Genomic DNA, 27,233 nt, shown 5'->3' with positions numbered 1-27,233 from the left:
GGGGGAGACAGAGAATCCCAAGCAGGGTCCGCTCTATTAGCACAGAGCACCACGCAGGGTTTGAACTCACAAACCCTGAGATCATGACCTGAGCTAAAGTCCAATGCTTAACCCACTGAGCCATCCATGTGTCCCACATGTTTCATTCTTAACAACAAATGGGATCATGCAAAAACCTTGGGCAAAAATATAGAGGTAACGTCTCTTTACTATATAATTTAATAAAGAAAAGCAATGATTTAGCAACTGTGGATTTTTAACCCAAGTAACTCTAGTAGTTATTAATGAAGTATTATAAGAAGAATTGTTAATTGATTTATATTTGTAAAATGTGTTGAAATATTTCATTAAAGGTAAAATGAATAATTGTAAAGATAACTATAATTTAGAATTCTGAAATTCGTATTTCCTTATTCCGTTTGAGTCTGAGTGACAAAAAGTACCATCAGCACATGCATTGTGGCTCAGATATACCTAATTACATTTTGTCTTGCTAATTCACTTAAATTTGTTTACTTTATAGGAAACTAATCCAGAGGAAATTTATTGTGAGATAGACTTACAAGGACATTCTATCTTCTGTTTTATAGACAGAAAACTTCTCATAGAAATAGAATATTTGTGGATAATAGTTTGCTAGAAAAAAATATAGTTTTTATAGTTTAGTTATAATGAACAGAAATTACAAATATTGAATATAGTAAGACTTTTAAAAAAATTTTCCTGCCATTTCTTTTGCCTCTTAACAGCAAAGAATATTGAATTGAACACATAAGCCATTGTGTTCACATGTATCTTCCTTTTTTTAAATTAAGTACAGTTGACATAGAATGTTATATTAGTTTTAGGTGTACAACATAATTTTATATATGACTCAGTGCTCAACATCATAAAGATAGTTACCATCTGTCACGGTAAAGTTATCACAATATTATTGACTGTATTTCCTAAGCTGAATTTTACATCCCCATGACTTGTTTTTTTTGTACTTCTTAATTCCCTTTATATATTTCACCCATCCCCTCATGCCCCTCCCCTCTAGCAACCCCAATTTGTTGTCTGTATTTATGAGTCTGTTTCTGTTTTGTTTTTTAGATTCCACATATAAGTGAAATTAAGTGACATTTGTCTTTCTCTGTCTGACTTATCTCACTTTGCATAAGCCTCTTTAGGTCCATTCATGTTGTTGCAAATGGCAAGATTTCATTCTTTTTTATATTTTTAATGCAAGGTGGGAAGCTGACCGATAGCCACTTTATTAATGCAAAGAAATAGCCTTAATTAATACTAACAATATTATACAGTCTCATGAATATTATTTGCTTGAAACTTCCTGTATTTCATACACTCCAGTTAAAATGACTTTATGTATTACTTATGCAAATTTAATCCCATGCTAATGAATATGTTCTTTATACAAAAGTTCAAATAAAATGTAAAAATGTATTTCAGTTAAAATACATTCATTTTGATATTTTCTCTCAAAATTTTTGACAAGATTTAATTCTGACCAAGTGTTGTTCTGACCACATTGCACTTCAGGGCCCCCAAGAGTCCACATGCATTTCTGTCAGCATCAGAGTGAATTAGGTTTCTGGATACCATTGATGACAGACATTTGAGCCAACAGATCATACCCCAGTAATAGAACCAACTAATGTAAGCCATCTTGTAATCATTTTCCTCATTGATAAAATGTTTAGGTTAAGTCCATGATATAGTGCCAACTCAATACCAATATCAGGAATGAAAGGGGTCTTTATTACTGGCTTCAAAAGAGCTAACAACTCTCTTCCATTTCAATAAGAAAGGTGTTATTTCATAAATATGTGTTTTTCTATCAAGAAAAATAAGTGAAAGCACTTTAAAAATTAATTTTATATTCTTCTTTAAAACTTAAAAAATTTAGTTTTCTTTAAAACATAAAAAATTTAGTTACTTAGGGAGAGTCAGTCTAACTAGTGGGAAACCTGCATTGTAGAACTAATTTTAATGTGATTTTGTATCTTTCAAGTACTCTATTCAACAGCTGGAACTGTTAAGGTAATATTTTTAACTTGATGCAATAAAAATATGGGGTTCATTTATGGTTAGCAGCATCCATTTTCACATAAACAATCCATTTGATCAAGTATTTCAAGTGAGCAAACATTTGTTGGGTATCTGCTATATGCATGCATGTCAGTGGAGCTGACGACGATGACCAAAAGAGACCTGGCTCCCAGGAAACTTATTTTCTAAATCAGATTAATTTCACTTACCTACCATCTTACTTAGATCAAATCTAATTTGCATGTCAAGACTTCCTTTGGAAATTGAGAAAATAAAAAGTTTTATCTATCTATTAGAACATTAAAAGCTTTCAATCAGTACCATACTAATAAAGGAGATATAATTTGTTTACACAAAATATATTTCAGACTCGTATTTCAGAAATTGTATTTGGAAAAATCTAAACTGCTCCCTGACATCATTTTGACCATGTAAATAAGACTTTTTCATTTTGAATTATAAACCAGAATTGGAACTCAGTGCCATGCAATTTAATTCCTTTATTTTTAAGGGGGAGTTAATTGTATATTATTAGCAGCCAAATGTAGATTTTAAAAATAAGATGGCTAAAAAAAAGTCTAGGATTGTCCTTTATTTATTTTTTATTTAAAAAATTTTTAATGTTTTTATTCATATTTTGAGAGACAGAGAAATAGAGCATGTGTGGGGGAGGGGCAGAGAGAGAGGGAGACAGAATCCAAAGCAGGCTCCAGGCTCCAAACTGTCAGCACAGAGCCTGATGGGGGGCTCCAGACCATGAACCACGAGATCATGACCTGAGCCTAAGTCAGCTGCTTAGCTGACTGAGCCACCCAGGTGCCCCTAGGCTTGTCCTTTTAAATTCTAGCACAGGGTTTAGAAGCAAGCTCTCAGTCCATTCTTATATATTGACGTGAAGATAAGAACTTAGCTCTCTAGAATACATAATTATATAGCCTAGACTATTTCAAGCTTTCAAGAACTGATAAAAGAAGAAGTTCAAGGACAATTTATGTTATTCTAGATAGCTCTTTGCTGGTAGATGTGGCTTTGGAAACACATGAATTATCTGAGTGGGGAAAACTGGTTTTGAATTCTGAGATTCTTTCCTTTTCTATCAGCATTTGGATTGACCCCACTGCAAAAAAAAAAAAAAAAAAAAGATTAGAACATGCTCCATGTAGTATTTTGAGGTGTGGTGTGTGTGTGTGTGTGTGTGTGTCTGTATTTTAAGATCACTCATACAGAAGAAAATTCTGTTTCATACCACTTGCCTTCATTCTTCCACACTTGAATATAGAGAGAGAATAGAAAAGGAGATTCGAGTTGAAAGGGTTTCTTTCTACATCCTGTTTCTCTAATTTCTCTTTTTGTTTCTAAGGGTTTCATACAAAGCAGGCTAAGGAAACACTAACTGAAGAAAACACAAAGTGAACTCACAGGAGCATTTAATGGGCTGTTTGGAAGAATAACACTTGCTTATTTTTTCATGTGAACGAATGATTGATTTTGTGGTGGTTGTTGGATAATGACATACATTAGGTTCCTGACTGTCTTTCACATTTTCAAATTCATGTGTTAATGCAATGAATATTTGTGGAGCACCTACTGTTTTCCAGCCACCATTCTAAGCACTGGGCACACAGTTCTTATGGCGCACGTAGTCTTCTCAAGAGTTTCTCCATTTCTCTGTTAGCTATTATCTACCTTTTCCCCTTGTTTCAGTACCTTTGCATCCATTTTCCTCCATTAAGATCCAATGTAATTTTGTTGACAACATGTAGCCGGGTCTTGCCTTTTTATCCACTCTGACAGCCCCCATCTTTTTTGATATATTTAGACCATTGACCTTTTTAAAATTATTTTTGGACAGCCCCTCACAAAAATTAACCTCAAATGTAAGTGCCAAGGTTGAGAAACCTTGATTTAAATGAAAGCACTTAGCACAGTGCCTGGCACTTGTTAAATGCTTAGTAAACATCCATTCACCCTTCTGGGTTGATCTCCTGGTTTTCATAACAGTTCACATAATTGGCAGTCCCCTAAACTCACTATGTATACCAAAGTTTCATTATAAGACATGCTTAAAAAAAAATCACTGTTTTAGTTTTTTTCAATTGGCATGAGATGTGATAATTTATATATTTTACCCCTAAGTGTCTGTTATCAAACTATGTGGGTGTCAGTTAATGACACCTTAAACTTCCAAAAAGGTAGTATACATTTCTAAGGTTCTAGGATTCTATTTCCTATATTAGATCAGGATTTCTTACAATAGTGCCTGTGGACATGAAAAAATAACCTATTCATATGTTAGCTGATTTATTATCAACAATCACATAGTCATTAATTCACTTTTCTCTTTCTTTGTCTTTAAAGGCCCTATCTCCAAATATAGTCACATTCTGAAGTACTAAGCTTTAGAGTTTCAACACATGAATTTGGGGAAAGACATAATTCAGCCCATAACACATATCAATTATACTTCTTTTTAAACTTTTTTTTGGTGGTTATTCTAGAGTTTGCAGTATACATTTACTACTAATCCAAGTCTATTTTCAAGTAACATACTGCTTCAAGTACCTCATAACAGTGTATTCCCAGTTCCTTCCTCCTGTCCCTTATAATGTTGCTGTTATTCATTTCACTTATCTGTAAGTGATAATCACCTAATATACTGTTGCCATTATTATATTGAACAAACTGTTATCTGTTAGATCAAATAATAAGAAAAAGATTTTATGTTACTCTTGTTACTTTTCTAAGGCTCCTACTTTACGTACATCTGAGTTTCTGACCTATGTCATTTTTCTTCTCTACTTCTTCTACTTCTCCTTCACTTTTGAAAGATAATTTCTCTCACTACAGAATTCCTTTCTATTAAAAAAAATTTTTTTTAACATTTATGTATTATTGAGAGCCAGAGAGGGACAGAGCGTGAGCAGGGGAGGGGCAGAGAGAGAGGGAGACACAGAATCCAAAGCAGGTTCCAGGCTCTGAGCTGGCAGCACAGAGCCCAACGCAGGGCTTGAATTCACAAATTGCGAGATCATGACCTGAGCCGAAGTCAGATGCTTACCTGACTGAGCCACCCAGGCGCCCCTCTGACTACAGAATTCTATAGATTGGTGGTTTTTATCAGTACTCTAAATATCTCACTTTACTCTCATCTTTCTTGCATGGTTTCTGAAGAGTAGTACAATGTAATTCTTATCATTGCTCCTCTAAGTTAAGGTAGGCTTCTTTCAGGATTTTGTCATTGTCTTTGATTCTCTACAGTTTGAATATGATATACCAAGATGTAAATTTTTTTTTATCCTGCATAGTGTTCTCTGAGCCTTCTGTATCTGTGGTTTGGTGTCTGTCATTAATTTTGAAAAATCCTCAGCCATTATTACTTCAAACCTATGTTCTGTTGTTCCTTTCACTCTTTCTTCCCTTTCTGACATTCCCATTATGTGTATATTATACCTTTTGTAATTGTCCCACTGATCCACTATAACATTGCAACATGTTGAAATGTCCAAAAAATACTTCTTCTCAAGAATAAAAAAAGTCAAAAGCTGGATTCAGGAACCACAGTTCCACTTCATGTATTTACCCATTCATCCATTCAGCATGTATTTTAATTGATTGTCGACTTTGTGTCAGTTCTCTAAGTGCCTTTATTTAATAACATGACCTTGTATGCATTATGTTCCCTTAAGTATCTCTCAGCAGCAACAACTTCATCACTTTGGGAATGAATGAGGAATTAATAATTCAGCCTTCTGTTCATTTCCAAGATTTAACAGAAACCAGTTGGAAGGAAAAAAAACATATAAAAGCCTGTAATGATATTTTCAGCTTTTCTATGGCAAGAAATACATGTACAATTGATGATATTATTATTTACTGTTATTGCATTTTGCTTTTGAAGGAGGAGTGACTGTGTGTGGTCATCAAAATCCATCAAAAAGTAAAAACTAAAAAGGAGTTTGTAACCAGTGCAGGTTACACACAGTTTTGTTTGTGGTGAAGAAATCCAGTGAAGGTGAAATATGTTCATATATTTTAATGATTTACCATTAAAAGGACCAATTTAAAGGAAGAATATGAACACCACCACAGATGGCTTAATTTTACCCCTTGAACATAGTTCTTTATGCCATATGGAGAATCGTGCTCATTCTTCAGTCTGTAATAATCCCAGCAAAAGGGAAGTCATAACAGGGACAATATGTATTAATAAAAAACACAGAGACAGAATTGCTAAATATTTTTGATTTACATACTTGGTTCCAAATTGCTACACTGGGAAAGCTTTTATCTATGAATATCCCTCCAAGATGAGGAGTTAAGAAATAGTATGCCTAAGGATGGCTTTCCCTATGACCAGGAAAAAGTAGACTACCTTTCTAGTTTTGAACTTTGAAAAAAAAAAGCTATATAAATTCTGGGGTATCTTGCTTTATGTGATAGAATATCTCAGAAAGGTCAGGTTGCCTATAACTTAGCATATAACATATATGCATATAACATAATGAAAAACATTTAAAATATGCTGTGGGAGAACTAAAAACAACCTGTAATGAGTCCTTTTGTACTATAGGGAATTACTGATCATTTCTGTCCCTGTGGGCTTTGTTTTTTAAACTTCTAAAAGAAAATACAGGAAAAAATCTCCTTGACATTGGTCTTGGCAATGATTTTCTAGCTATGACACCTAAAGCACAAGTAACAAAAGCAAAATAGACAAGTGGGACTAGAAAGGAAACAATCAAAATGAAAAGACAACTTAGAATGGGAGAAAATATTTGCAAACCACACATTGAATAAGTGATTAATATCCAAAAAACATAAGGAAATCATACAATTTAATAACAACAAAAAATCCATTTTAAAAATGGGCAAAGGACTGAATAGACATTTTTCCAAAAGGAGATATTCAACAGGTATATGGAAAGGTGCTCAACATCACTATTAGGGAAATGCAAATCACAACCACAAAGAGATATCATCCCTCACCTGTTAGAATGGCTGTTATTAAAAAGACAAGACAAGAGTGCCTGAGTGGTTCAGTCAGATTAGCATCTAACTTCGACTCAGGTCATGATCTCATGGTGTGTGGGTTACAGCCCCACATCAGACTCTGTGCTGACACCTCAGAACTTGGAGCCTGCTTCACATTCTGTCTCTCTCTCTCTGCCCCTCCCCTGGTTTTGTGTGCTCGCTCTCTCTCTCTCTCTTTTAAAAATAAATAAACACTAAACATAAAAAGACATGAGTACTAAAGAGAATGTGGAGAAAAGGCAGCTCTTGTACACTGTTGGGGGAATGCAAATTGGTACAGCTACTATGGAAAAGAGTATGGAGGTTCCTCAAAAAATTAAAAATAGAACTACCGTATGACCCACCAATTCCATTAATGGGTATATATACAAAGGAAGTGAACTCACTGTCTCCAAGAGTCATCTGCACCTGTATGCTTACTGCAACATTATTTACAATAGCCAAGACTGGAAATAACCTAAGTGTCCATTGGTGGATGAATGAACAAAATAGGGCATATATGTATATACAATGGAATATTATTCAGTCATAAAAAAGAAGGAAATCCTGCCATTAGTGACAACATGGATGCATCCCGAGGACATTATGCTAAATGGAATAAGTCAAAGACAGATACTGTATTATCTCATTTATATGTGGGTTCTAAAAAAAAAAAAAAAAACTGATGTCCTGGAAACAGAATAGATTGGTGGTTGCTAAGGGTGGGACAAATGGCTGGTGGTGGTGGAGGAGTACAAACTTTAAGTTCTAAGATGCTTAAGTTCTAGAGTGGTAACAGGCAGTATACATGGTAACTGTAGTTAAATTTGAAAGTAGCCAAGAGAGTAGAGTTTAAAAGTTCTCACTACACACACACAAACACAGATTGTAACTATATGAGGTACTAGACATGTTAACTAACTCTATTGTGGTAACCATTTTGTGTGTACACACACACACACACACACACACACACGTTCACACTCACACACACATACATATATAACTTTTGACTGTGTCTTTTGTCACCCCTCCCCTAAGAATGCTTTCTCATATATATTACCTTCATCTCTGGTTCCTTCTGTTCCTGACATAGTTTAGTGTTGTTAGTTCTTTTTATGTCAGGTTTCTCCTCCTCTCTCTCCTTCTCCCTCTCCACACATATAACACACACATTAAAAGTCTGAAAAGACTCATGTACCCCCAAAATGTTAATAGCATTTTTTTCTGAGTGATATAAGGTAGATAATCAATTTTTTCCCTTTTGTTTCTCTGTGTTCTCTAATATTTCAAAAATGGTTAAGTGTTATATAATTGAACATAAATTACAATGTTAAGGATATTAATGGAAATGTTTGGGAGGTTATTTTTTTAAGTTTATTTATTTTGAGACAGAGAGAGAGTACATGCACCAGTAGGGGATGTGCACAGACGGAGAGAGAATCCGAAGCAGGCTCTGCACTGTTAGCACAGAGCCCCAGGCAGGGCTTGATCCTATGAACCGTGACATCATGACTTGAGCCAAAACCAAGAGTCGAATGCTTAACCAACTGAGCCACCCAGGGAGCCCTGAAAGGTTATTTTCAATACTTGCCTTCCGTGTTAGGCAGAATTCTTAGCGTATTTCTCTGTTTCTTGATGATGTTGATTACACAGGTCATACCTCCAGTCCAAGCCCTCTGCTAACCACTACACAACTTCCAAAGTGATTTTTATAATGCACAAAATATGACTGCCAATTATATGGTAAACAGCTTCCAAATTCTTGCTCATGACAGAAGGCTTCCATAGCCTGACCCAGCCTACTATGTCTGGACTTAATCCCCATTGTTAGACTCCACCAGGATTGCATAGAGAAATGAGAAGTTGGATCTTACAACCTTGAAGAGTTAGTTCACTGATTGTGAACTTAGCTCAGTAGATTGTGAACTTAGCTCTGGTTAGTTCATAAAACAGGAGCTACCATGACATTTCAGAATCCTGAGTAAATATGTCCACTAAGCAAACCTAATTTGGTTAAAATAGGGAAACTTAGAATTGCCCTGGGAAGAGGAGATAGGCATCAGGAAAATGAGTCTTGGAAAATAGGAGAAGGCCTTGGGGCCTTCCTACATCTGCAGGTGGAGTGATGATAATAACCCATATTATATGGAGTTTTTGATTCTACACAGGCTTTTTATGCATAAATACTATCTCTTACCCATCTATTTAGCCTTCAAAACAACTCACTGAAATCTTATTTGTATTTCAATTCACGGATAAGGAATGAGACTCAAAGAAATGAAATTGCTGATTCAAGATTACACAGCAAATTTGACTTAGACTTCCGTCTGCCTCCAAATTCTATGATCACGGTGGATAGAACATCAGGGTTTACTCTTTGATCCAACATCAAGAAGGTGGATAAAAGAAGGATTCCAGGTTCTGGAACTGGCTCTTTTCTGGGCCACCATAAAGCAGCCTCTTTGAACTATCTTTGCTCCTTTATTGTGACAGAACCACAGCAAGGGGTCATTACTGTGTTTATCTTGTGCCCAGCACAGTGCAAAATGCTTTACATTATTAGTACTTTTAATCCTTGGCAACCCCATAAAGGGGCTGCTTTATTCTTCTCCATTATCTGAATGAGAACAGTATGCCTCAGATAAGTGGCTTAGCTCAAAGCCACACAGTGAATTAGTGGCAGAGCTGGGACTTGAACCCAGGCCAACTTCTTGACAGAGCTCATGTTCTTCTGTTGAGCTTCACAATCCATTGCATGCCTTCCTCTGGTTGGATGGAATGGTTAGAAGTTGTTTTTGGTTTTGGTTTTTTAAATCAGGGATAGCTATTTTTAGAATTTGGGGTGTCACACATCAGCTTTTTACAGGGCCTCTCCTCTCTTTGCTCAAAGCCATACTGATTAAATGAAAGGGTATGATGACAACCTGTTCCTTCTCCCATTCTCCTCATTTCCCCAATCTTACCTTCTTAGTGCTCAAATATTACCAATCAATAGAAATTGTTTTAAATCAAATATCATTTGGCTTTAGTATAAAATCCGAGAAAACAAGAATTCAATAGTAAAAGGAACAGTGGAGTAGAAACAATGCCAAAATTAGAATCTAAAAATCTGATTTCCAGCTCTTAATTCTGCCCCTTTCTAGCTTACATGTGTTTGATCAAGCCTTTTCAACTGGTTTGAGATATCTATTTTCGTAAACTTCAGTAGTCAGTGACAGTTTCCCCAGTGCCTCCCCTCACTGAACATAGGGAAGGTTAAACCAATCATCTTGGTCAATAATTCAGTAACAAAGAAAACAACCCTAAACACCAGTATCCTGAATTCTCTCACTTTTAAGTCATTTTCTAAGAAAACCCTCAGAGTAATGTATAAGAATATTTTAAGAATTTCATTAGTTTATCTCTGGAAAATTAAGTCCAACTGATCTAGTTTTGATTTTCAGGTTTTGATTTCTATTAGAGTATAGTTTTTATTTAAATAGCAGCAGTGTACCAATCTCTTTATGTAAAAAGTGGGTATTTAAGACATGCTCAGAGGGAAGTGATTCTTGAACCCCTTTCCCTTCCTTTCAGTCCATGAATTGTAATTGTGACAGTTAAGTGGGTGTATACTCTTTACTGTTATGAGAGCCTTGGTTCCTGATTTCCCTGAAAATGCAAATTTTGAGAAAAAGCCATCCATATTTTCCTTGCTCAGTGTCCCCCACAGTTCTTTATTTCTGGTTCTAAATAGTATCCGTGTTTCTTGCCATAGCAGATTATAGCTGGAATCACTTTGACCTTGGCCAGAGCAAACAGAAGATGAATGAGCCAGAGCTGATCCCTGGCTTCTGAATGATAGAGCCAGCACAACATAGACAACATTCACCTTCCTCCATCAGAGCTTTTGCCCTGGGTCTCAATTCTTTCCTCCTGACTCTGATTTTCTCCTACTTTGAATGGGCTGAGAGACTTCCTTTACATGTTGGTCTGGAATCTGGATGTGGTGGTTATTGGTATGGATGTAGTACCTGTGAGGGAGGATGGTGTTATCCAGGGAGAGGAGATAAATGTGAAAGAGAAGAACGCCACCAGGAGGACTATGTCCTGCATGAGAGACCTCATTTATCATGTCAACTGTAATGCACTGCCCCCAAATAATTTTCTTGTTGGTATTTGAAAGGTTTTCATTAGCTAAATACATAATTATATACATAAATGAAGTCTGACATTTACTATAAAATCAGAAGGCTTTGATCCTTGAAAGGAATGAGTGGACATACCTGATCTTGGATTGGGAAGTCTTTGTAAATGTGTCACCCAAAGCAGAAAATATAAAGACATAAGACTGATGGATTATATAAATACATATATATATCACATTAATCAAGTTTGAAAAATAAAAAAAGATACTTGGTAATCTGTGTGATATATAATCAATATTCTTAATACATAAATAGCCCATATATCAATAAGCAAATGTTGAACAATCCAATAGCTGTCCAATGAACATACTAGGTGTTATTGTTCAAAGAGAAATATTTTTTCAAAGAAGGAAAAGCATGATTTAGTTATTGTAATTAAAATGTATTTAATTCATAATTAAAATTGAAATATTGGAAGAAAACTAGTGAAGATAAGGAGGAGAGATTGCAGACTGACTGTTTCTTGTTGGAGTTCCAATTAATGGAGCTGATGGTCCAACTAGAATAAACTGTGTGGGGGTGCCTGGGTGGCTCAGTTGATTGAGCATCTGAATCTTGGTTTCAGCTCAGGTCATGATCCCAGGTTGTGGGATCAAGCCCCCCATTGGGCACTGGGCAGAGCATGGAGCCTGCTTAAGATTCTCTCTCACTCCCTCTGCCTCTGTCCTTCCCCACTCATGCTCTCTCAAAAAAAAAAAAAAAAAAAAAAAAAAAGAATGTGTGAGTTCCACACTCAGTGGCATCAGTTATTCCTTAAGTTAGTGATATTATAATAGAAAACCCGTAAGAAAACAAGTCAAAGAGTACATGGAGGTAAGCTATGTGTAATCCAACTTGTTCCACCTTAAAGGAAGGTCTGGGTACAGGTTTGGGAAAAGTGTGGAACACAGATTTTAATATGAAATTACAAGGGGGTGGTCTTGGGTTGTCAGTAAAATTTAAAAATCTTGAAAATTCTTCTTGCAGCCCTATTGATTCTCCTGTTGATGTTGATGTGGTTAGTGCAAATAAATGAATGTTTTGTGGATTTGTATTGTCTTCCCTGTTCTACTGAGTAGTCAGTGTGCTTGGATGAACCATATGGACTTGGAAATTATGGAGGGAATTCTCCTGAAGAAATGGGTCTTGTCAACTAATTTGAGATTCTAGTAATGATGTCAGTCTGTCAGCCTCCCTTTTTCTTCTTTTTTTATTTATTTTTTGCTGCCACCAAGAAGGGTTGAAACCTCCCAAAGGAGTTAACAAAGATAAAGAGTAGAACAGAGGAGAAAATGTTAATGTGAACTAACGTAGTCAAATAAACGCAATGTTAAGTAATAGCTCTTTGTCAAACAAATTGTCAAAGATTTTAAAAATCTGAATATTCAGTATTACCAGATACTATTTATTGATTGCCTGCCAAGATCCACCCCACCTCAACTTCTTCCTTACTGGTAGAATTGTCATGTTTACTCTAGGATAAAATCCAGACTGGTTTAAGACTTAGCTATTACTATTACTCTTCCTGGTAGTTCCATTCTCCTTATCAGTGACTTATTCAGGAGAGGGTATGTCACCAGTTTCTACCCAATGAGAACTGAAGTAAGTCTACTCTTGGTCTTCTGGGAAAGAGTTCCTCATTCTAGGAAGGAGACACCAGGAGATATAATCCATTTTTACATGTGGTTATGGTCTTGCTGGGATGTTTAGCCTAGAACTGCTTCAGTTGTTTTATAATCCTGAGGGGAATCAACCTGAGGGCAAAGTAGAAGAATTACATTATTAAGCCATTTAATCAAGTGATCCTGAAAACTGCTCTACCATCGATCCTTTGTTAAATGAGATACGTTCCCAATCTAACTAGTTTCCATTTGGCTCTCTGTTCTTTTTGGCTGAATGCAGGCTGATACACCATATGCATATAAGAACTTTAGTTCACTGGGTGGCTCAGTCAGTTAAGTGGCCAACTTGGGCTCAGGTCATGATCTCGCGGTTTGTGAGTTCCAACCCTGAGTTGGGTTCTGTGCTGACAGCTCGGAGCCTGGAGCCTGCTTTGTATTCTTGTCTCCCTCTCTCTGCCCATCCCCTGCTCACACTCTGTCTCTGTCTCTCTCAAAATAAATAAACATTAAAAAATGAAAAGAATATAACTTTAGTTCACTGCTGATGGAAATCAATTGGTTTAATATTTTCAGAGGGAAATTTGATGAAAATATAGAAAGATTTTGACCAAGCAAAACTACTTTAGTAAGAAATTTTAATAATTATATATTAGCTTCAAGTTTATATATGGTAATATGGCTTATAATAATGAAAACTTGCAAAAACTTTATTTCTAGTGACACAATGATTAAATAGTTTTTAGACTATTCAACAATGCCATGCTTCTTTTCATCAAATTTAAAAATATTTAAAAATCAAATAACTCCTTGGTTATACTTATGATTGTATGTGCACATGAGAAAAGTCTTTTACCACGAAGAAAATATGATTTTTTTTGACTATGCATATACCTCCCATTAATTTACTTCCAAAAAATGTTTCTGAAACATTTTTTGAGTGTCAACAATGTGCTAGGCATTCTACTAGGTTGCTAGAGATACAGTAGGTCAGTGCAAAATAAGTCATTGGACTCATAAAGATTACATTCTAGAGAAGACAATGACCAAGGAGACAAAGTTGTTTGGGTTTCCTAACAAAGGGGAAAAGTAGGATTGTGTGATGGAAAGTAAATGGGTTGGTGGTTGAAGCCAACATTAGTAGGGTAGTCAAGGAGGCTCTTTCTGAAGAGGGGCATGATGGATGAGAAGTACTGCTCATGCAAAAAAAAAAAAAAAAAAAAAGAGTAATCAGGGGATGGGACAGCAAAAACAATAGTTCCATAGTTCCAATGTGAGAAAGAACTCAGTGTGCTTTAGAAGCAGAAACCATGTCAGTGTGGTTGGTGCAGAATGATGGGAATTGGTGAGAATTAGTGTTTCGTAGTGTGGAGAGGTAGACAGGATCCCACTCATGAGTAAAGGCTTGTAGGCCACATAAGGAGTTGTGATTTTATTCTAAGAGTCATAGGAAGCCATTAAATTATTTTAATTTGGAAGATGACACAATGTGACTCTTCATTCCCTGGCTACTGTGTACCGAATAGATGATAGGAACACAGAAAACAATTAAGAATCCGTCATCATTTGAGAAAAGGGGACCAAATCAAGGTATATTTTGCAGGCAGGATGAATAGGTTTTCCTAATGGAGTGTATGTTGATGGTAGTGATTATAAGAGAAATAGCAAAACAAGTGTAAATCTCAAAATAGGTCATTAATTACGTAAGTCTGAAGTTCAGGGATACAGTCCAGGCTGGACAGTGTATCCAGAGGATGGTGCAAAACATAGATTTACTTTTCTCATTTAGTCACCTACAACTCTGCTTGGAGTCTTTCCTAGATGAACACACAAGGATCAATTTTCATTTTTCTCATTGTTCTTTTCACCTCCACTCCAGCCCCCAGGCTTTCTTCTGTTACTCTTCTCCCCCCCCTCCCCCGACAGGTGCCTGATCTATCCTGGAAGGGCTGGATCACATTCTTCAGATTCTATCTATCACAGTTCTTGGGATGCATTGTGGTGAAATGTGGACAAGACAAATAAACCTTTCTTTTAGCAAAACCTTGGTATAGTGTTGCATTAACAGTTGGCAAGAGGAAGAAAGGGAAGAAAGGGCAAAGAGAGGAAAAATGACCTCCTTAAGTATGATATTCATACAAAGGCGATATGGGAAAATGAACGCATTCATGCACTGCTAGAGGGAGTATAAATTCTTACAACCTTTCTGGAGGGCTTTTTGATTCAGAGATCAAGAGTCATATTGGGGCACCTGGGTGGCTTAGTTGGTTAAGCGTCCGACTTCAGCTCAAGTCATGATGTCACAGTTTGTGAGCTCCGCCCCAAGCTCAGAGCCTGGAACCTGCTTTGGATTCCGTGTCTCCCTCTCTCTCTTCCCCTCCCCCACTCGTGGCTCTGCCTCTCTCTCTCTAAAAAATAAACAAACATAGAAAAAAAGTTGTAAAGCTGTGCTTAGCTTTTTGATCCATAAAGTTAATTTCTATGTTTAGTAATAGGATATTAATAGCAATGTTCCTTATAATAATGTAAAATAGAAAACAATGAATTATTAACAGTAGGAGACATTGTGTGGACTACCCAAAACCTAAAAATGTTTTCCTGTCATTAACTTTTACATTGTAGAGTGTTTAATTATGTAGAAAAGTGTTAACATATTATTGAGTAGTTATGAAATGGTATATATGTTGTAATTACGTAACATCAACAAGACTGGAAATTTTTATATCAAAATAATAACAGTGGTGTTGGTATTAAGTGACCTCCCTTCTTTCCTCCTTTCTTTCTTTTCTTCCTTCCTTATTTCTTTTTCTTTCTTATTTTCTACAATATACATATAAGATAGGAAAATCTTAAGGTTAAAACAAGAATCACTGATACTTGAATGGTGAATCACAAATTGACAGATTGGGAGCTCTATTATAGATGATGACGTGAATATTAGCAACCATGATTAATACCAAAAAGGGAATTGGCAATGCAAAGAGAGAATTAGACATTCATATTTAGCAAATAACTGTTTTATCTAATGTACCCTCTGAAATATTTGACATATTTAGGTCTCAAATGATTGAAAATGGACATCTGGACTGTGTTAAGGTTCCACTTAGAGTCAAACATGACTGTGGTCTGTGTGCAGTGGGAATGAAGGAGAACAGCATTCAGATGGAAATGTCTTGGAAGCCCAGAGGAGCGATTTGCTTTTTCCCTTAGTTCAAGAGAACTCAGAACTTAAAGGTCTTAAAAGGCTTCCCTCAGGGCAAAGGTGTTGGCTTCAGTTTTTCCTTCCACTAATCCCTCTTCTTGTAGAAGCTGCAAGTGCACATTGGAAGGTAGAGACAAACCATATGGCGTATTCTGGAGTCCCATGAGATGCACAGCATTACTCTATATGTCCCCGCCTCCTCGCCTTTCTTATGCTGCTCTCTCTGCCTATATTGCCCTTTCACTTCTAAATGGTACCAGGTTAAGAAATACTACCACAAGCAGTCATTTATTTATAAATTCTAGCCTGGGACAGAAAACAAAAATCTTTATATTCAATTCCAAACTATATAACAGTTACCTACCCAGTGTGAGATGGGGGGTGTGCATGACCATTGTATTGACAGAGTCATTGTAAGTTCAGACTGACAGACCACCCACATGCTCTCTTTGGGCACATCAAGTAGGGTTTAATTCTCTAAAGGGTATGCAAGGAAGTCAGCACAGTCATGATAGACATCACAGAGGTCAGCAATATCATTCAGGCCAGATGGAGATTCTAGCTTCTGAAATCCTCACCACTGCGTACATAGTTACAGATGATAAGACCCAAGGGAGAATCTTATCAGTCCTGGGGGAGTTAATAGTCTTTCTCTTTACATCTAAACTTAAATGCGTAACACTGGATCAGTTCTCTAAGCAGAGTAGCCTGGGGATGTGCTGGGGACCACTTCTTTGACACCAGAAGCACCTCATTAAGCTCAGCTTTGTACTGGAACTCAACAAAGACCAACCAAATGAGAAGAAGCAAAGGCTATTTATTCGGAGCTTGCTACAGCAAGGGAGCCAGCCACGTCACTTGCATTTTGGCAGATACTCAAAGGCAGGCAGAAGAGTCGGGGTGGGAAAGGCTTCAAGTATGCCCTGATTGGAAGCTGTGGGCATGAAGAAGCTGTAAGCAGGTTGGGGACAAATACAAGGAGAACTGTCCATTATTAATCAAATTGTCATTTGGGGACAATTGTTACTGGGGTTATTGTCTGGCTTCCTGGGCCATCACTAGAGAGAGATAGCTGTGTGACTTTACACAGGTGTAACTTATAGCAGGCTGACTTCCTGGGCTGGTTGATTTGATAGGCAGGTTGTTGCAGGTTGTAGGTCAGAGTTCTGTTTTTATATATGGTCTGGTCATTGTTCATGTATATAACACCGAATATAATCATAGGAGTCAGTACACCACAATACAGTAAACTTAAGCATGAATTGTCCCTATTCACCATATTTGCACATGCAACCTGCTGCTTCCTGATCCAAGTATACTCTTTTTTTTTTAATATTTATGTATCTTTGAGAGAGAGAGAGAGCGCGCGCACGCTCGCGCGCGCAAGTGGGGGAGGGGCAGAGAGACAGGGAGACACAGAATCCAAAGCAGGCTCTAGGCAATGAGCTGTCAGCACAGAGCCCTATGTGAGGCTTGAACTCACGAGTCATGAGATCTTGACCTGAGTTAGACGCTTAACCGACTGAGCCACCCAGGTACCCAATGATCCAAGTATATTCTTAAACTTAGTACCGCAGAGCCAGGAGAGAGATCACTTTCCCAGAAGCCTCTGGGAGTCATGCTAACAAATCCTTGGATCAGCTATAAAGGTTATCCTGCAGTTGGAAAAATAATATGGGCAGGAAATGGAAGGCAAATTAAAATGATGACTGATTTTTCTCACAAAATACCTTCATAGTCATCATGTTTTATCCACACCCCTTAATGCAACCACTGTGTGAACCTTTGAAACAGCTCTCTACTACTATTCTCTCTTGGATTTAAGTGATTAAGACTGTGTCATCCTGATAAAGCTATTCATGGAGCTATAGTGGTAAGTGGGCAACTTGCTAAAGGACTTGATGATGATATATCCTGACAATTAAATTGCCCTTGGACAGGATGCCACACGCAGGCATTCAGAGACTCTTTCTGGGAGTTGTGGAGGTACTGCTACACATGGGAGTTTAGATAAGGAAGCAAAAGACACTGAAAAGTAGACGAACCAGTCATTCCCCACTGGGTTTCATCTGAGCAGGCAGAGAGATTGACTGTCAATGACTGAACTGATTTTTATACATACATTTCAAAATGTAGCACTTCAGTGGCTCCCAACAATGAGTATTAAGTAATAATAACTAAGTGATAATAACAAAACTCTGGCAGTGCTCTGTTACCATTCATTTAGAAACATTTTTGCTTTACCAGAGGTGGTATTGTTTAAATTTCTCCCCCGCCTCCAGCTGCCTGAGCCATTGTGTGAGTCTCATGTTTCAAGTAATTTCAAATAAGATTGAAAAATGAGAACTAATTTCAACTCAGTCTAATTAAATAAGTGTTCATGGCATACCTTGTTCTCAACATTGTCATCTCACATGATGTCAAAAGGTGACATTCCATTCCTGATCTTGAAAAACAGGGAAGCACAAGTTAAAGAATATGTTGAAAAAGCTTCATAAGAACCACTAGTAAAAGTAAAAATACAATATATACTTTGGGGCACCTATGGGAAAAAATTGAATAAATACTTTTGAAGTCAATGGGGATAATAGTAAATAAAGCATGCTCCATAGACAGAGATAAAAAGAAAGCAAGAAAACATTGAAAAGAAAGAAAAAGATAATGTAACTTGACAAAAACTAAGTTATGGCAACCAAGGAAAATGGTTTAAACTTCCTTTTTGAAAAGCAAAGATCGACTATATTCTATTAGTGAACTCCCTCCTAAATAATGCTATATGACTTAAGAATAAAAAGATAAGCCAAGATGTACCAGGAAAACACAAATAACCTAAGAGTATATGTTGCAGTATTAATATCAAACAAGTGTAACTCAAAGTCAAAAGAATTAAAATGAAACAAAGGACATAGCTTTACATTGGAGAAAAGAGCAATCAAAATGTCCTATTAGCAAAGATTATAAGAAATAGGCTCACTGGACATTATAAACGAGGAACCTCTTTTCTGCTCACTTCTTATGTCATTCATAAGGGGGTAATCTGATAGCATTCACCTCACTTTCTTCCCAACCCATGTGCTGCTCACTAGAGACATTTTTTTGTACCTGCAGATCTCATTCATCATCTCTAGGGATTTTTTTTTAAATAGTTAACTTTCCGATAGAAGGAAAGATAAAGAGTTCCACAGACAAAAGACTAAAGGAGTTCATGACCACTAAACCAGCCCTGCAAGAAATATTAAAGGGGACTCTTTCAACAGAAAGTAAAGACCCAAATTGATAAAGATGAGAAAGGAAAAGAGAAAATCTCCAGAAATAACAACAAAACAAGTAATACAATGGCACTAAATACATATCTATCAATAATTACTCTGAATGTAAATAGACTGGTCCAATCAAAAGATATATGGTGTCAGAATGAGTTAAAAAATAAAAATAAATAAAACAACAACAACAAAACAAGAACCATCTATATATTGCCTACAAAAGACTCATTTTAGACCTAATGACACCTGAAGATTCAGTGAGGGAATGAAGAAACATTTATCATGCATCAAAGGAAAGCCGGAGTAGCAATCTTAATATCAGACAAACTAGATTTTAAACCGAAGACTGTGACAAGAAATCAAGAAGGCCAGTAATAAAGGGGACTATCCAATAAGAAGATCTAACAATTGTAGATATTTATGCACCCAACATGAGAGCACGCAAATATGTAAAACAATAACAAACATAGAGGAACTCATTGATAATAAGCAGAGGACTTTAACACCCCACTTATATCAATGGACAGATCATCTAAGTGCAAAATCAACAAGGAAACAATGGCTTTGAATGACACACTGGACCAGATGAACTTAACATATATAGTCAGAACATTCCATCTTCAGCAGAGTACACATTATGTTCAAGTCACATGGGACATTCTTCCACAGTAGATTACATACTAGGTCACAAATCAGGCCTCAACAAGTACAAAAAGACTGAGATCATACTATGCATATTTTAGTACTACAACTCTATGATACTTGAAGTCAACCACAAGAAAAATTTGGAAAGACCACAAATACATGGATGTTAAACAACATGCTACTGAACAATGAATGGGTCAACCAGGAAATCAAAGAAGAAATTAAAAAATACATGAAAATGAATGAAAATGAAATCAAAACTGTCCAAAACCTTTGGGTTGCAGCAAAAGCAGTCATAAGAGGGAAGTGTATAACAATGCTGGTCTACCTCAAGAAGCAAGAAAAAAATCTCAAAAGAACAACCTAGCCTTACATCTAAAGGAGCCTAGAAAAGAAACAACAAAAGAAGCCTGAAGTCAGCCGAAGAAGGGAAAGAGTAAAGGTTAGAGCAGAAATAAATGATAAAAACTAAAAGAATAGAACAGATCAATGAAACCAGAAGCTGGTTCTTTGAAAAAACTAATAAAATTGATAGACTCCTAGCCAGACTTTTTGATAAAAGAAAAGAGAAAGGACCCAAATAAATAAAATCACTTATGAGAGAGAAGAAATAACAATCAACACCACAAAAGTAAAATTATAAGACAATATTATGAAAAACTATACGTCAACAAATTGGACAACCTGGAAGAAATGGATAAATTCCTAGAGACATAAACTACCGAAACTCAAACAAGAAGAAATAGAAAACTTGAACAGACCGATAACCAGCAAAGAGATTGAATCAGTGATTGAAAATCTCCCAACAAACCAAAGTTCAGGGCCAGATGGCTTCACAGATGAATTCCACCAAACATTTGAAGAAGAGTTAAAACCTGTATTTCTGAAACTATTTAAAAAAAATAGAAATGGAAGGAAGACTTCCAAATTCATTCTATGAGGCCAGTACTGTCCCCATACCAAAACTAAATAAAGACTCCACTGAAAAAAGAACTACAGGCCAATATCCCTGATGAACACAGAATGCAAGAATTCTCAATAAAATACTAGCAAACCAACACTACATTATAAGAATCATTCGCCACGATCAAGTGGGATTTATTCCTAGGCTGCAAGAGTGGTTCAATATTCACAAATCAATCAATGTGATATACCACATTATGAAAGAAAGGATAAGAATCATATGATTCTTTCAATAGATGCAGAAAAAAGCATTTGACAAAGTACAACATCCATTCATGATAAAAGCCCTCAACAAAGTAGGGTTAGAGGGAACATACCTCAACATAATGAAGGCCATAAAAAAAAAACAACACACGTATATCATCCTCAATGGGGTAAAACTGAGAGCCATTCCCCTAAGGTCTGGAACAAGACAGAGTGTCCACTCTCATCACTTATTTAATATAGTACTGGATGCCCTAGCCTCAGCAATCAGACAACACAAAGAAATAAAAGGCATCCAAATCAGCAAGGAAGAAGTCAAACTTCCATTATTTGCAGATAACATGATACTGTATACACTTTATATAGAAAACCTGAAAGACACCATCAAAAAAATTTGCTAGAACTGACACACGAATTCAGTAAAGTCACAGGATATAAAATCAATGTGCAGAAATCTGTTGCATTTCTATACACTAATAATGAAGCAGGAGAAAGAGAAATCAAGGAATCAATCCCATTTATAATTGCACCAAAAACCTTAAGATACATAGGAATAAACCTAACCAAAGAGGTTAAAGATCTGTACTCTGAAAACTGAAACACTGATGAAAGAGATTGAAGATGACACAAAGAAATGGAAAGACATTCCATGCTCATGGATCAGAAGAACATATATTTTTAAAATGTCTATATTTCCCAAAGCAATCTATACATTTAATGCAATTTCTATCAAAATACCAACAGCATTTTTTCATAGAACTAGAACACACAATTCAAAAATTCCTATGGAACCACAAAAGACCCCAAATAGCCAGAGCAATCTTGAAAAAGAAAAGCAAAGCTGGAGGCATCGCAATTCCAGATTTCAAGTTCTATTACAAAGCTGTAGCAATCAAGATTCTGATTCTGGCACAAAGATAGACACATGGATCAACAGAACAGAATGGAAGACCCAGAAACGAACCCACAACTATATGGTCAACTAATCTCCAACAAAGGAGGAAAGAATAGGCAATGGGGAAAAGACAGTCTCTTCAACAAATGTTGCTGGGAAAACTGGACAGCAACATGCAAAAGAATGTTTTTGTAACGTTACTTTCTTACACCATACACAAAAATAAACTCAAAATGGAGTAAAGAGACCTTTAGGTCTTTACTCCAGGTCTTTACTCCATTTTGAGTTTATTTTTGTGTATGGCGTATGAGACCTGAAACCATAAAAATGCTAGAAAAGAGCACAGGCAGTAATTTCTGTGGCATTGGCTACTGCATCATTTTTCTAAATATGTTTCCTGAGGCAAGGGAAATAAAGGCAAAAATAAACTATTGGGACTTCATCAAAATAAAAAGCTTCTATGCAGCAAAGGAATCAATCAACAAAACTAAAAGACAACCTATGCAATTGGAGAAGATATTTGCAAATGACATATCTGATGAAGGGTTAGTATCGAAAATGTATAAAGAACTTATCAAACTCAACACCCAAAAACCAAATAATCCAGTTAAAAAATGGGCAGAAGACATGGGGGGGGGCACCTGGGTGGCTCAGTAGGTTAAGTGTCTGACTTCAGCTCAGGTCATGATCTCACAGTCCGTGAGTTTGAGCCCCATGTCAGGCTCTGTGCTGACAGCTCAGAGCCTGGAGCCGGATTTGGATTCTGTGTCTCCCTCTCTCTCTGCCCCTCCCCTACTCATGCTCTGTCTCTCAAAAATGAATAAATGTTAAAAAAAATTTTTTTAAATGGGCAGAAGACATGAATAGACGTTTTTCCAAAGAAGAAATACAGATGGACAACAGTCACATGAAAAGATGCTCAACATCACTCATCAGAGAAAGAAATAAAAACTACAATGATATAACACCTCACACCTGTCAGAATAGTCAAAAGTAACAACACAGATAACAACACGTGTTGGCGAGGATGCGGAGAAAAGGGAACCCTCTTACACTGTTGGTGGGAATGCAAACTGGTCCAGCCACTCTGGAAAATAGTATGGAAGTTCCTCAAAAAGTTAAAAGTAGAACTAACCTACAATGAAACAATTTCACTACTAGGTATTTACCCAAAGGATACAAAAATACTAATTTGAAGGGATACATGCACCCTGATGTTTATAGTAGCATTATCAACAGTAGCCAAATTATGGAAAGAGCCCAAATGTCCATCCACTGATGAATTGATGAAGTATATATATATATTTCATACATATATATATATATATATATATATATATATATATATATATATATACATATATTCCACTGTGTACACACACACACACACACACACTGGAATATTGGCCATAAAAAAGAATGAAATCTTGCCATTTGCAACAATGTGGATGGAGCTAATGAGTATTACGCTAAGCTAAATAAGTCAGTGAGAGAAAAACAAATATCATATGATTTCACTCATATGAATTATCTGAAACAAAACAAATGAACATAGGGAGAGAGAGGAAAACCAAGATACAGACTCTTAACTATAGGGGACAAGCTGATGGTTACCAGAAGGGAATTGGGTAGAAGAATGGATGAAATACATGATGGAGATTAAGGAGGGCACTTGGGTTGAGCACTAGGTATTGTATGTTAAGTATTGAATTCTACACCTGAAACTATTACACTGTATGTCAATTGGAATTTAAATAAAAACTTAAAAAAAAGTAGTACTTTCTGAAATATCACTTATTTTAGTTTTCTATAACTTTAGTTTTCATAACAAATGACCACAAATTTAACGGCTTAAAACATTAGCTCATAGTTCTATAGGCCAGAAGTGGGGCAGGCTTCACTGAGTTCTGTAATTAGGGTCTCACAAGGCTAAGATCAAGGTGTCAGCTGGGCTGGGCTCTTATCTGAAGTCTCTATGGAAGAAATCATTTGCAAACTCATTCTGATTATTGGAAGAGTTCATCTCCCTACAATTATATGCCCGGGGTCTCCATTTTCCTACTAGCTGTCAGGGGCACACCACTCTTAGAGCTCCTTGAAGCCACTCTCATCCTTCACACAGCCCCTCCATCTTCGAAGCTAGCAACAGCACCTTGAACTCTTCTGGGTTTGTTTGTTGTTGTTGTTGTTTTGTTTTTGGCTTTTTAAGTTTTTATTTTAATTCCAGTTAACATACGATGTTATAGTAGTTTCAGGTGTATGATATAGTAGACGCCTTCTGTTTTAGATCCACCATCAGACAGAAAACTGATGAAAGAGATTTCTCTTCTGCCATCAGACAGAAAACTCTCTGCTTTCAAAGGGCTCATGTAATTAAATTAGGCCCACCCAGATAATCTCCCTGTCAATTAACTCAAAATCAACTGACTAGTACTCTTAATTGCATCTGCAAAATCTCATTTGTCGTGTAATGTAAAATAATCACAGGTGTAATATTGCATTCATCATATTCATACTCCCTTAGATGAGGGCAGGACATGTTGGTGGGGGTTATGGATTTTAGGATTCTGCCTACCACATTGCTCATAGGCTTCTCTCCACTTACTGCCACGTGAATCTTAAAGGCTCAGCAGCCTTTACAACTATTTTGGAGTCTCTTAATTTTACCAAAATTTGTATTTTGTTTTCCACATTTTTGTGGCTTTCAGATTTCTATGCTGAACAGGGGAAACTGCTGACCAATGCATCCATGATCATGTTAAAAGTTTCTCTGACCATTTTTGACAGTGATCTATCCCTTAATCAGGTTGTTTTATGATTCCAAGATTTTTTTCTTTGGAATTTCTGTTCAGAATCATCTCAGAGGCTGCATCTAATAATTCACATATTTGAGTTGGGGGGGGGGCGATTGTAGTGGGGGATCTAAATCTGTTCTTTGTTGGTTTTGCTCATCCTAGCTAATTTCCTTCTATGTTTACCAATAACATATGATGAGCTCACATTTGTTTAATTAGTCTGGGGGAACCTGAGAGTGTGATTTGAGGATATTTGCTTGGGAGAGGATTTGTATTTTCATAGTCCCCATCAGTCCCCATCAGCTGGCCCCTTCAAAGGCCCCAGACTTAATGCAGGAGGTTTGATATGAGCTTTCCAGCCTTGCCAGAGGTCCAAAGCTTAGTCACTAGATGATAGTTCTGATCCTAGTTTTAGCTTCAGGGAATACATATATTTTGAATTTATTTCTCCCCAATCTTGTTTCAATTCATCTGTTTTCTCTTTCTTCCTCCCTTCTTACCTCTCTTTTACCCTGTCTGGGACCCTTCCTTACTTCCTTTCTCCCATGCCTAGATTATGCTAATAAATGCAAAGGATCAAATGCATGGGACACAATAGTAGCCCTCACTGTACTTGGCACTGGTCAGTGTAAAACATTGTGCTCTTTTCTGAGAAGCAGTTTTTATCAAAGTGATACACATCCAGAGCCTCAACCAACATAAACATGAAAAATATGTAGGTTTGTTTATTTTGTTTACCTGGGAACAGAGAAGGCATGTTAGCTGTCTTCAGATATCTGAAAGGATCTTTCACAAGAGAGAAATAAAGCTTATCTTTTATCTTCCAGAAGCAGGACCAATAGGTGCATCTACCAAGAAGGTTCATGTTAGTGCAACATAAGATGGAACTTATGATTATATTTCTACAGAATTGGGACAGGCTGCCTTTGTGAGGTGAGAGCTCTCTCCTCTAGGCTCGTGTAGAGGTCAGATAAGTCTCCTCAGTAGTATTTTAGAGGCCAGGAGTACACTTCTTCTTTGGCCAAGATGCTGTGCCCAATAACCTTCACTGTCCCAGGGAGCCAGATTCTAGGCTTGTTTATTCCATGACTTATAAATTTAGATACAAACTAAGGAATTAGAGCCATCTGGAAAAAAACACACACATTTATCTCACATTCTGACTACAATGGAAGGAAATTTTGTGTCACAGTATTGAAGAAACGTCCAATTGGTGAATCAGAGTAATCATTAATATTTTTTACTTCCAAAATAGTCCTCCTTGTAATGTGCCAAGAAAAAAAAGGCAATTAATTTTTACACAAAATATTCTTCTCATGCATATCTACACTGGGAGAAAATATGATGCATTTTTCAGTAATAATAAGGTTCAGTCAGAAATAGAAATTTAGTTCATTTTAAACTAAATAGAATAGACACTGGTAAATGAGAATAGATGACACAGTATGAGCTATATAATTACATTTAAAATACATTTCAGGGTAGTTTCCTTTAATATTAAAACTGTAATTCTTGACAGAAATGAATTTTTGAATATTTTTGTAAAGGATATTGAGATCTTGGTATTTTTGTTCTTAGAATTTTATATGAATATAAAATCACACTTGTTCTAAAATCATCACTTTAGGGAAAACAATACATTTAACCTTTCACTGTGGAATAAAAGCTGATGTTGAAATCTTTTAGAAATCCAGGTACCCTTTTTATTCTCTGGATTCTAGAGTGACAAGAGAGCTCTGAGGAAGAAAGACTCAAGTCCTATAGTCTTGTTCGGTACAATGGACACACCCCAAAGGGATGGGGTTATTCTGAGAAAGGAAAAATCAATCCAGACACAGAGAGGATGAGAGCAAAAGAAAGGTAAAATATGAGCCAGATGTTCTTCAAGACAAGAATGAAATTTGATCCCAAGTGACAGGCAAAGGGATGAGAGACCCAAACTATTTGACTTTATTTTATGAAAGCTTTAGGAGTATGGAATTGTATAATTTCAGAGGAAATTAATAAGGGAAGAATTTTGGAAACATACTGCTAAACCAACATACAAACAACTTAATGCCTTAAGTAGAAAAGTCATGATATATCCACAGGAGACAAAAATTACAGAGGTAAAGCCTAGCCAAGGACATAATCCTGTAATCCTACTAGAGACCAGGATCCTGCAAACAGAAGGAAAAAAAAAAAAAAAAAAAATATATATATATATATATATATATATATATATATATATATATATATAAAATATATATATAGTGTCTGTAGAAGAATAATAATGAGAACCTTCCTTGGAGTCTAAAGAATATAAGACTGGCTTTGCCTCTAAATAGATGTGTAATTCAGTTTATTCATCTTAGAAATAGAAATGACAATATGCATCCCACATAATTTTTCAAGGGCCAAGTAAGAGAGTGTATGTAAA

The 27,233-nt window shown here is 36.3% G+C and overlaps 1 protein-coding gene across 3 annotated transcripts in view; it reads left to right on the top strand.

Moving 5' to 3' along the window:
- MAMDC2 (MAM domain containing 2) overlaps positions 1-27,233 on the top strand; it is a 401,951-nt gene that overhangs the window by 15,165 nt on the left and 359,553 nt on the right. The window lies entirely within an intron of this gene.

The sequence above is a fragment of the Acinonyx jubatus genome, chromosome D4 (assembly GCF_027475565.1).
Source record: "Acinonyx jubatus isolate Ajub_Pintada_27869175 chromosome D4, VMU_Ajub_asm_v1.0, whole genome shotgun sequence".
NCBI classification, from domain to species: domain Eukaryota; kingdom Metazoa; phylum Chordata; class Mammalia; order Carnivora; family Felidae; genus Acinonyx; species Acinonyx jubatus.
The sequence above is the reverse complement of the archived record's forward strand: the minus strand, read 5'-3'. Positions and strand labels throughout refer to the sequence as shown.